This window comes from Ixodes scapularis, unplaced genomic scaffold (genome assembly GCF_016920785.2).
Source record: "Ixodes scapularis isolate PalLabHiFi unplaced genomic scaffold, ASM1692078v2 PGA_scaffold2__306_contigs__length_199485367, whole genome shotgun sequence".
NCBI classification, from domain to species: domain Eukaryota; kingdom Metazoa; phylum Arthropoda; class Arachnida; order Ixodida; family Ixodidae; genus Ixodes; species Ixodes scapularis.
The window spans coordinates 181,034,886-181,047,656 of NW_024609857.1; positions in this window are offsets into that span (position 1 = coordinate 181,034,886).

Sequence of the window (12,771 nt, forward strand, 5' to 3'; positions counted from 1 at the left end):
TGAATGATGCTGTGCTGCTTACAAATTGTTCCGGCGTAGAAGTGCACTTTCACGGAGCACAGGTGTGCGGCGCACCGAAGAGCTGCCTTCAAGCTGGTAGTTCCTGTGCCATGCTTTAGGTGATGCTGTGCTGCTTCCGAAATTGTTGCGGCGTAGACGTGCACTTTCACGGAGCACAGGTGTGGCAGTTGGCATTGATCCCGCTGGTCTGTCGCACGTTCCGTCAACACAAACGTTTCATCCACACTCGTTAGGCGAATTGCAAGCTGTCCGGACATTTCACTGAGCGTGTTACGTATTCAGCTCACGCCGCTTTGTGGCAACAGTCTGCAGTGGCTCATTACCAGAAAAGTGGTCCCACATCCATTTCAGTTCAGTTCGTCCACGGCAGTCGCCAAACACCGAAGGAGAGGATTTGTTCGGACAGAATGCCACTAAAGCAATGCAGCTTCTTCAGTGGTCAGGATAGATTCTCTTCTGCTAGTTTTGTTATACTGTCACAGATCCTTGTTCCAGTCCTATCTTCTATCAATGTTCACTATTCTGGGACACTGCAGGTCATGCTCAGCTGTAATCGTATGTTCAGGTGGAGGTGCTGGACACTTTACCCGTAGCCCTGCACTCTGTGTGAACCCGGCGGCTCTTCAGCCGAGTTACCCGATAACGGGACACGGCTGGCGGACTATGCTGCGTCTTATACCCCTGTCGAGCCGTAGGTAAAGTCCTGACCCGAGCCTGGCAGAACAACCGCAAGACGACCCAGTACCAGAAGGAGTAACCTCGGAAATACACCACGAAGCACCTGAAATCCGAGCCAGTTGCTGCTACCAGGAAAAACCACCGGAATTCGGTCTCCTGTCAGAAAATCCGAAGCTGACTAAGCCAACAATGACAAACCTGTAGCAGCAAACCGTGTCCCCTCCCACTATTGTTTCCATGCCCGTCGCAAATCACACTCCGACGCTTTTTCACGCAAGCTGTATGAAGACGTCACGGACTGGATTGAACAATATGACAGTGTCGCCCGCCACATTGGGTGGACAGACAACCAGCTCCTGCAGAACCTATACTTCTCGTGGAAGCAACTGCCGGCGCTGGTCTGAGAACCATGGATCCTCCTTAACGTCATGGGAAGTTTGCAAGATCAAGCTGAAGCGCGCATCCGTCAGCCAACGTCAACGAAAGAGAGCCGCATTCTTGATTCTGTCCAGGACACTGCCCCAATGAGAGCGCCACCACACTCGTGGAGGATGTTTTGCGCTTGATCGAGCGCCCACGCCCACGCCCATGCCCACGCCGACCTTGATGGTACAGAAGACAAGAACCTAAGAATACCATGCGCCTCGCGTGAGGGACAACACCTTCGGCAGCCTTGTCCGCAACCCCGCAACAACAGTCGAAGTGTTCATATCACTGAGGCTTCCAACATGGAATGTGCACTGCATGCCCGAGCCTGCCACAATGAACAACTTCCCGGCGTCTCGACACTCGAGTTGTCCAGCTACTACTTCGACGCCAGCCTCCCAGGCATCCACGACGTTGTCTGGGAGGTGATCAGGAAGCTACTTCCTGCCATCAGTTGCCCGGCTTTTATTTTGATTGCCGAGATTGTTTCGGAACAAGTTTGACAGGTATTTCAACCGAGACTTCTGCGAGCGAAGCGGCATCTGACAAACCAAGGGCAACTTACACCACAATGGCACGACGACCGCCACCCGCTGCCCCTTAGTATTCAATGCCAATTCAATGAGACACTCTAACGCCGAAGCATTCCCGACATCGTGTGTAGCACTGTGTTTAACAAAGTACACCGAGGAAAACGTAGGTGATGCGAATGTGCGACCGAAAACCACTTTGCTACCCCTGCATGAAGCCGACCATGTCTACCAAAGCAGCCCGTACCATTGAATTGGTCGGCGAGGGTTCGTGCCAAACGACCCTCGATTACGTCTCGAGGAGCGACCACGGGAGATTGAGGATTACCTTCGGCGACCTTTGTCCCTGATGCCGAAGGTGCTGAATCGAAGATTCTGAATCCCTGATTACCCCAAAGCTCCTCATGTCCATCAGCTCAACAAGAGGTAAGCACGACAAAGCAGGTGAGCGGCGATGCAGTGACAGTGGATTTGGTGTCGGTTGTCGGCCAAGGACAATACCTAAAAATTTGCTGACACCAATTTTCTGTGTCCACTCCACGAAGCACACAATTTCCAACTTTGAGGGAGAATGCCCCTGAGTGACTTGAAGGAATAGAATGGTTGGTTGCTCTCAAAAGTGAACTGCAAGCATCACCAGACTTGGATAGCAAACAAAAATTGTTGCCAGTTTTCAAGTCAACGGTACAGCAAAAGGCACAGCCACGTAAGCAATACATGCCCGAGCTTGCTACATTGATGCCGAAAACTACCAGGAAAATTTTCGGATTAGAAGCCAGCCCTGCAGCTTCAGTGCACATGACGTTTGATTACAAGACAGCATCAGTCGGTCAAAGTTCCCACTCGACCAAACTGAACACCGACGTGCCAGGAGCGTCATCCGACAACAAGGTCCACAGGTACTACGACTGAACGCCTGACACGAGACTGTCGCAGAAAGAACTCGTTATGGAACCATTTACTAAGAATCAATAATTATGTAATCAAGTGGAAATAAACATATTTGATACACTAACCAGATAAACATATTTCCGCTTGCCTTCATGCCTTGAGAGTCTACACACCAAGAATTGTGTCCATTGCACGCTCTGGACCTTACGAGGACACTCGCTTCTCTGACCCTTCAATATTAATTAAGGGGCCATACCAGACTGGCAGACTTCTTGCAAGGGGCTGCACTCGTTCAACCTTTCCTGAACATCTGGTGCATCCGAAAACCAACTCTAGTGATGTGAAAATGTTATTTATTAATTTATTCCTTCCAGGGGCCTTCGTAGGCATTGCAGAGAGGATACTTAAAACTACACACATGATAATAGCATTAAAGCACACTGCTGTAATTTGTTAATTGGAAAAACAAACACACCTCTGAGCATATAGTTTAATAGTATGTGTTGATGCTTTGTTATATAGCATGACACTTTCTATATGTATGACACAATAGACCCTTTGCAGAACCTTATCAAGCAACACAACCGTCACCATTTTTTTTCGGCGCAAAGCACACGAATGGGTCCCAGTTCACGTCGAACGCCAATGCAGCATTCGAGTCCAATAGGTGCTGAGCCGAATTCACAGGGATGGCGGACATAACATTCTTGTCGAACAAATACCCAAAGTATGAAAGCCTGGGGTAATTACAGTAGTAGCTACTGTAATTTGTTTCATCAGAATTTGGCAGACGGCAAAGGCTACGGTCTCGGTGAGTCAATACACACATTGGAGAGAGGCACATGACAGCATATCACCAGAGTGCTCGTCTGCACAGATTTGTCACACACCTTCGCTCCGTCTCTCTGATTGGCTCGAGGGGGCTGTGGCGGTTGGCCTTTTCCAAGTTACGGTGATGCGAAGTATAGACAGCCCACACTTTTAAAAAGAGTCTATTGAAGAGATTGAAAGGAATGGTAGTCAACATTTTTCAACAAGACTGCTCTCCAGGCAAGGGATGAACACAAATATGAATCATCTTATCCAGGTAATTAGAACAATTAAATAATTGACCGACTAATACAATGCACTCTTGATGGAAAAGAGTATAGCTGCAATAAATCCTACAAAACAGAAAAAATGCGCAGTTAATCTATGCATGCACCAAAACAGTTGTTCATATAGCAAATCGAATAGCTTTGAAGCAGGTGCCTGCAACGATTTATTCTTCCCCATACTCAATAAAACGCCCACCTCGTAGCTGAAAATAAGGGTGCACTTCGCACTCACACAAAAAAAAAGGAAGAAAAGCGATCGAATGTAGATTCGTGGATTAGCACAAAAGGTTAAAATCGCAGGAGCTTCCTCGCTAAAAGTTGCTATGGTTGTTCGGTGACGGAGGGCTGAAACAACTTCCCTCAGGGCCTAACGCGACGTATACATTTCGCGTAGATTCTCAGATATTTCAACGTTCAAACAAAGCTACGAGAATGCGAAAATTTCATGTTAAAAGCACTCAAAGTTCTATCGATCCTCGGACACATCCCGGAATCCAAGCACCGGTACGGCGATGCAGAGCTGATGCTGTCTCACAGGCGTTAATATCCAGATGATCCAGAGCGATCTTGCGCAAAAACGGTATAAAGTCTCATTCCTTCATATTTTACATTATACCTGCGTCAGCGAGCACGAAGAAGCCCGAAGTCGTCGGAAAGCAGCTGTACATCACGGCTACCGCGCACCGAACAAACTCGCATCCGCCAGCTCTGGGCGCTGCCATCTTACCTGTGACGTCACGGCTCTTGGGAGGTCACGTGACGAGTGGTCACATTTGCGTAAAATATGGCGGCAACCGGGGGGGTGCCACTTCCGAACTTCCGGTTTATCACTCTAAGCCCCTCTACCTCGTTGCCGACGAGGCGCGTGACGTCCAAATACCTAGTTTCCTCCCCTCTTCGCCTCACTACCTCAAGGCCGCGAGGCGGAGAAGACGCGAGGCCGTTCCCTCTCCTTCTCAAAGAAACATGACGTCAACATTCCTGCCAAATGCGCGTCTTTTTTTGAAAAGTACGGTCATCCGTTCGAGATATCGCTGCATGAGCGATTTTTTGGTGTTTGTAGCATCCCGTTGCACGCTTTTGCCGCGTGTTTTGGGGAATGCAGATTTCGGATCAGCATCCCTTTAAAGGGGTACGGAAACAAAAATTGAAATATTCAAATCGCGTTCGGAAGTGAGTCAAGCATGACGGATAATAACCGCAACTGATAATCGCACGTTTGTATTTTGAACGACTGGCTATATTTTTCGTTCCAAACGGTGCACTCGAGCAAGCGCTCCAAGAGAAGCGAACGGGGAGCGCGATGCGTCGTGGGATATCCGGCGCAAACAAAAACAGAAAGAAAAGATTCCCCGCGTTCATGGAGTAGCAAGGCAAGCGCGGTTATGAGCTTTGCCCCTGGTGGCGTTGTCAGTGTTGTGGTGGTGTCAATAGCGTCAGCGCGTTACAACCGAGCCATTTGTAGTACCCGTGGCGTGACGAGCGTGTGGCTGGCCCGCCTAGGCTGGCCGAAGGAACACGTAGCTTCCACAACACTGTCACCTTAGGGCTGAACGGGATGGGGAAAGCAACTTTTGTTCGAGTTTTGAGGGACGGGCTAATCTTCTAGGGGGAGAATGGCTGTTTCCGGTTGCACGAACGAGGATCCGAGAATGAGGGGAGTCCTTCCTTTCCGCCTTCTTGGACCGTTTGGTACAATGCGCGATTTGTGAGTTGAGCCAGGAGGAAAGCTAAGAAGGAAAATGTTGAAATTCCAAAGGGCGGCGCTGCTCCGAAGGAATCTACAACGTCACGACTACGTAGCAAGTTCCTCAGTGTTGCTAGATTACCTCCCAAATAGGCTCCGCATGCATCCACCAGGTGCACATTGAGAGATTGTTTAGTTAGCTTTAAAATTAGTTTTTTTGTGCCTTTCAACGGAAGACTGATCTTTTTGAGGTTAGGGTGCAACATGCAACACATGCAAGCTAGAAAATGAGCGCTGAAGTTTCGTTTCCCTACCCCTTTAAGGCCACACAATTATTCCATTAGATCACGTGTTTTGACACAGCTGAATACAGACCCTCATTTTTCTGCAACATTTATACTAAGCTCAATCGGTCCTTAATGCAGGGTTTTGTCGCATGAAGTGTTCTATGAGTCGAGCGAGAATTTCTAGCGGTCCTTGGGACATGTCGTGCTGTAGACTCATGTATTACTGGCTTTTCTTTGTTACTTTGTGGGATATGGCAAGCGGTATTGAATTTATTGCAGGTCCCAGCTGCACCAAGCGAGTAAACTCACGGTCAAAGACCGCAAGCCGCGCAGAGTGTTCTATGAGGTGAGCAATCATGTTTGGCAGTCATTGGTACATGCAGTGCTGGGGGTTTATGTAAAACTGGCCTTGTCCGTTTGATCCAGTTTTACTTAAAAAAAAAAGTGGACCTCTATAGTGGGATGGTGCACGGATGCATGCACATGCACCCGATATTTATTATATTTATATATATATATAAATACAAAGCTTTCTATTTTGATTCAAACAAAGTTAAAAAAAAAAAAAACGGCGTGAGTGTTACTTGGATGTTGACTCCAATTTGCTTTTGCGGAGCTCAGAGGACATTACATAAGGGGAAAACCCTTAGCAGTATGTTATTCAAAACTAATTAACCAAAATTTTTAATAATGGTTTTATGGGGTATATTTCAATTCTAGTTTGAAAGGCAGTGAATATTAAAGACTAATACAATTGACACAATTTGCGAATGGCAACAAGGTTCGAAATATTCAGTGCTAAAAATCTGCCTTTTAGTCGCCCAATTTCAAAATCTTGCGCTCAGAAGGCCTCAGGATGTCGTGCAGACGTGGTTGCTTCGGACGCACCTTCACTATCCTGGAAGTATGACGCCGATGCTTCCGCCAAGGACACACTGTCGAGATAGTGACGACGTACCCGGTATGGCTAGGTCACTCTTCTGCCCATTATTAACGGCACGAAATCTTGAGCTCAGGCTGAGCACGGTTTTGCATCCGACATTAAAACGCAAAAGTTGGACAATGAATACCTCCAAGCTGCTTGGCTTTTTGTGAATGGTTTAAATAAGGATAGCCTTTAGTATTGACTGGCTTTTAACACTGCAGTTGCAACATGGTCCATAAAGCCATGAATTACAAAGCTAACACAAATCGGTCAATTAGTCAACGTACTGTAACAGTTATTCCCTTTACTAATGTCCGCCGAGTCACACGAACACGCAGTGAAGAAGACATCAACAGGACTCTCACGGCCTTTTTCTTAAAAGTTTGTTAGCTTTCAAATAGAATGCTGTGCAGTGTGTATACACGTAAAACGACTTGTAGAATGTAATCATGCACATAATTGTTAGAAAACTTTGCATTTCACCCAATTAAGTATTGCATTTATCATTGCAACCTTCCAAACATAAACAAAGCATCCAGTTTGTTACTCAAAGTGTATTCGATTCGGCAACAAATCAACGGACTACTACTTGGTTCGCCTCTGGCTTATTTTGTGAAAATAATAGGCATGTGCGAATCATGGATTTTGGTTTAAAATGGACAATAACTTGAGCATATTAACTTTTCAGTTGAATGTCACATAGTTTCTTCACCTCTCTCCAACCCCGTTAATTCTGGGTCCGTTTACATGAAGTCATCCAGCAGCCGCAGGTTACCTTTTGGGCCACCGAGATTGCTCTTCTCTTGACGGAGACAGCTCATTGTATATTTTGTCAGAACACCTTTGTCTGTCACGGATTCGAGGGGTGCTTTGAGGTGCAAACGCAACAATGTATCATAGATAGCTGTAGAAATATATTATCACGAGCACCTTTTAATATGTAATCTCCCCCTCCACCGTTGAAAACCGCAGCCGTCAACCTCGACACGCTGCATGCTGGATTTTTGCTGCACCGGTTGGTGTTCGGACGGGGGAGTTCATATGGCCGGCGACTGTACTTAAAATGTAGCCCTTGAAAATTAATTTCTACAGCTACATGCGAAACATTTTTATGTTGGCTGTTTTCTGTAACCTTCATCTTTGGGTTTTTCAGTGTAGAGGAGGAGGCAAAAAATTAACATTGGCCAAGGGACAAATATTTGCATGTACCATTATGGTCAGTCGCCAGCCCTATACGGTTCATAAATGCAGGGTGGCGAAGTGAGAAGGGTGCGTCAATGCCAAACATGGATTGTAGCACCTAAGCTTCCCGCCTCTTGTCGGTGTTTGTCCCTTTTTTTTGCAACTTGACTTCCCTTGGCTATGTTCGCTGACGCCGAAAAGAACCCATTATCGCACCCAATGAACGCTGGCGACCGATGACATCGCCTGACAAAGCGTGTCTGCCCAAACGTCCCTGCTTTTTGCCTTCTTCTCTTAGACATATTGTTTCTCATCTGTGCATTTGTTGGTGGCCTCTTACCCATACAATAACCTCAAATGTACACAGGAAGGCTGCTGTCAGCAGAAGGAAACCGGCCGCTGTAGAAGTTAAAAAGGAGAGCAAAGCAAAAAATCACTCATTGCGAAAATAAACTAGTGATGCGGCGGATTTTTCCGTGGATTTTTTTTTTCTCCAAGCCTGTCAGCTTATTTCTAACAATAAATGTAACAAGATACATAAGTCTAGCAGCGTATCATAATACGTCGCAAAAATATTTCACTACTAAAACACAAGTAGATTTCGGAAATGCATTTCGGTACAGAAATAGAGATACTCACAAGTGCCCCTAAGATTATATCGCAATACTTGAATTTTGTGATGTTGCCCCGATTGTAATTCCTCATTCGTTTTACATTGCTGCAGACGCCGGTTACTTGTTCCAACATAAGCACTGTATGCCTGTATGGAGGCTGATGTTCATGGCCTTAACTGCAGTGAATAATAGCAGTTGACAAGAGCAAACATGCTTTGGCCTTCTACATTGAAAAAAATGTTATGCTTTATCCTTTTACCAAACGCAGGACGAGAACACCCCACCGGCACCATGTGTCCTCTACAACAAGCAAGAGCTGGACGATGCAGATTTTCTTAACCTTGTTGAGGATCGTGAGCGCTTGTTCTCCGTTTTTAATGCAGAAGATGGGCTGTGCATGTTGTTGGCAGCATAATGGCTTTTCAGCACCCAGTATGAATGCAAGGCCTCCAACACACTGTTTGCTCTGGAGAGGATTTTCCTTGGCTTGAGCGACACCAAGGACAGTCGTAATTAAATTTTTGAGCAAAGTTTGTTAAAAGGTTTGTGGTTGAAGAGATGTTTTGTGAGCCGTTTTAAAAGTGTATAATCCACTTTTCTAGCCAGTATTATCTGGTTAATTTTTATTTTGCTTCCAGAACGAATGATAGAAGGTTTTATGGAGGCATGTTTTCTTTTTCTTTCTTTAAATGTTGGGCACTTTCTGTGATAACTAATGCTGACCTCCTGTAGACGAGGTGCTTAGAATTTAGCTGTACGAGTTTCTTATCCATAGTCGTCTTCCAGAACTTTATCATTTTCTTTGTATTTGAGCAAGAGGATAGTGTCTTCTACTGAAACGTTTGCTTTTTTGCCGTAGAATGCAAGTTCATTCTGTAATATTTTTAATTACACGTTTGCAGATAGCATTCCCAGAATTCCCCAACCTCTTTTTGTACATTATTGAATACCTACAGACACTAAAGATTATTTTGTTTTTATGCACAAAAGCTAACCGCGGATAAAAATGATGATCGCCTCTGCCGCTTGTTTTATTAGACCTTCCTCAAATTCACAAAAGGACTTTATGGACAAAGGGACCCTTCGGAATAGATGGGAGGGCAAGATCTGTCATGACAGCTGTAAAGTTTAAACATGATTGGGACTAACAGGAGAACACTGTCGCATGGTTGGAGCATTGCTCACAGAAAGACGGGAAAGAATCGCTATATGGAGCACAGTACTTGGGAGCTAAGCTAGCCGTGAATTAAGCATTAAAAGTAAGAAACCATAAATGTCAACAATGCCAAGTTCTTTTACGCTCCTGCAATGAAAGGCACCGAAGAACAAAGATTTAAACCTTATCTGATGTCTAAGACAAAGCCCATTTGCCCTTGTGCTAACATGACGAAGGAAGCCCCAAAAGCGGCTTGGTGCAGGTGATGGGTTGCAGTCTGAGGATGTTTTCTCAACCAGTGGAAGTGTTCTCTTTTACAAGGCATGAAACGTTGGTTTACCATGCTTTTTTAACAACTGCTGCTTCTTGACATCAGGTACTATCGCGGTAGGTATGAGCTGAAACGGCACGTGTGGTGCTATCAGTACCGCCTGGCACATTGCTGCATAAACACTGGCACCAACTGACCCAGAGACAAATCTCCTCCTGTGCTCGTGCCACAGTGCGCTTCCGGCTGTATGGTAGCGAGACAGCGGCTGCGGTATTGAGTGCGAAGGTGACAAGGTCAGACTTGCAAGGGTGGAAGCAACCTTCAGTGTTTTGGAGCAGGTCTAAGAGCAGCAAAGATGCCCCTTTTGAGCAGCTTTGCAGGAGTAAAAGTTCAGCTTTGGAGCAGCTCAGGAGCAACAAAAATCGAGTTTCGTAGCAGTATAAGCAAATCTTGGAGCTGGTAACGCGAGTCAAACTCGGTGCTGTAAGCACGCATGTGTTTTTCAAAATACAAGAATAAATATAGATAAAAAAGCATCTTCATGTGACGTTCTAGAACCTTTCATACGTTCCAGTGGCAAAAAAGTATTTGAATGGCTACCATTGGGCACTGTCCTGGTGGTATCATGCTGGTCTCTCTAATGTATTTAAAATAGTAGGCATAGACAACTAAAGAAAAACAATTTAAGCCTCATGGAAACAAAACATTTTCACTATTTAACAACCTAAATCGCACGTTCCATAAGCTAAAAGCAAAACGATTTCAAGCTGCAATAGTATGGTATGAAATAAAGTCCAATACTGACTACCGTTCATTATTAGGAAATGCAAATATTTCTAGTCCCTGTTTAGCAACCAAAAGTATTCCAATACTCAACAGAGTACAAATTAAATGTACTCCAATACTTAACAGACTACAAATCTACTCTATCTGATAAATGTACAAAGGCAAAATATTGTAAACTTTATAATACCAACTATACCTTTCCTGCTCATACATACATACTTAATTAACCATTACTAAAACAGGCATCACTGGCTAAAAAGGAACAAGAAAGCTTCTTTAGGAGTTTAAATTAGAAAAAATGGCTGACAGAACTAGCAAGTAAAACCATAAAACGAAAGGTTTTCCTGAAGTCAGTGCGGAGCGCAAGTTTGTCTGCTCCTTGCAAAGGGGTTGCGTGACGTCAAAACGCTGAGCCCTTATTGGCTGATTAAAATAAGTGGCTATACCTCAAGGCAACTAGCATTGAGGTCTACCCACTATCCTTTAAATCAAAACCAATCAGAGCTCGGCTTCGTTCTGAAGTCACCATATCTCCTGTGCAAGAAGCAGACGACTTGCTCTTTGCATTGCTTGGATGCGTTCTAACACTACGGTTTAGAATTCGTTTCGCTCAGCAGGACATTCCCGCTGTTCTCCTCGTCCTCCTGCCGACTTGCTATTTTGGTGCCAGCACGTGTATTCGCCACGCATGTCACTTACAAGAAACTCTAGAGATGATCGAGGTAACCAATTATCGATTCTATATGTTACGTTTCCGACACGAATGAGGAATACGGAAGCAGTCTCAGCAAAAAGCACCCACCCCAAACACGCAAATATAACTATATATTATGCCAAATGTATCATTTTATAAAGTAGTTATTGCTTTTCCAGAAATTAGATGATAGGTAAACAAATGCCAGCAAGCTCTTTATGCACACTTATTAAGCATACCTTGGCAGCACACAGTATTGGGCCAACATTGGATTTGATGTGGCAAAGAATGGCCCAACAATGGCCCAACTGAGCCATATGTTTCCCAATATTGGAAACACATTGGACAATAATGGACTATCAAAGCCAATGGTTTTTCAATATTGGTGATACGTTGGCATATGCTGGTCAACATTGGACTGTCAAAGCCAATAGCTTTCCAATATTGGATATATGCCGGCATAAGTTGTCCAATATTCGACTGTCGGAGCCACTAGCTTTCTGATATTGGCTATACGCCGGCATTAAGCTGTCCAATATTGGACTGTCTAAGCCAATAGCTTTCCTATACTGGATATACGCCGGCATAACCTGTACAATATTGGACTGTCAGAGCCAATGATTTTCCGATATTGAATATATGCTGGCATAAGCTGGTTAATATTAATCTGTCAAAGACAAGAGTTTTCCTATATTGGTGATGTCTTGGTATAGGCTGGTCAATATTGTACTGCCATAGCCAATGGCTTATCGATATTTGTGTCACCTAGGCTATAGACCCGCGACCCTCTTTTTTGCATTGCAGAGGTAGGAAATTGGAAAAGAGTCATTCATGAGCTTGCTCGGGTGAGAATATTATTTAGCCAACCTCATAGGGCGTACGTCGCAGGCGCTTTATAACCGCAATCACAAATACGTCCTTAGCTGCCTATAGGACTATTGCACTTTTTTGCCTGCTGCTCTCCCTTCACATTGCCTTACCTCGGCGTTCACAACTTAATTCCGTTTTTTAGATTTAAGTATTTTTGTCTTTTCCAATGTATTTTGCATGTATACGTAGCGTTAACGTCTTCTCTTTTTCCGTGCCCCTGCCATGTTTGTATTTCTTTCTGCGTGCTCTATTTTTTAAATTTAATGTTTTTGTGCCTATTTAGTCATTGTCGACGCAGGTGTCAACAAACATAAAGCCGCCACATACGCCGCAACCGAAGTGACTTCTAGTTTTAGTTTCACGAGAGTCTATTGCGCTATAAAATTATATATTAAACTCGAGTGAAGTCTCGAGAGGGTTGCTTCGACTGCCAGTGCACATGTCATCAGTGTAGGCAGAGCAACGACGTAGCAATCGCGACGCGAGAGCATACTGGGCCTCGATCTGGCCTGCCGCGCTCGCTCTGCGGAAATGTGAGCGTGGGACTCTTGAGCCCCGTTAGCTTACTGAAGCTGCAAGGCGCTACTTTGTTGTCGCGAATCATTTGCCCTTCGAACGGTCGCGAAGCCGTTGCGCTCGGATTACCCTACCCAGCA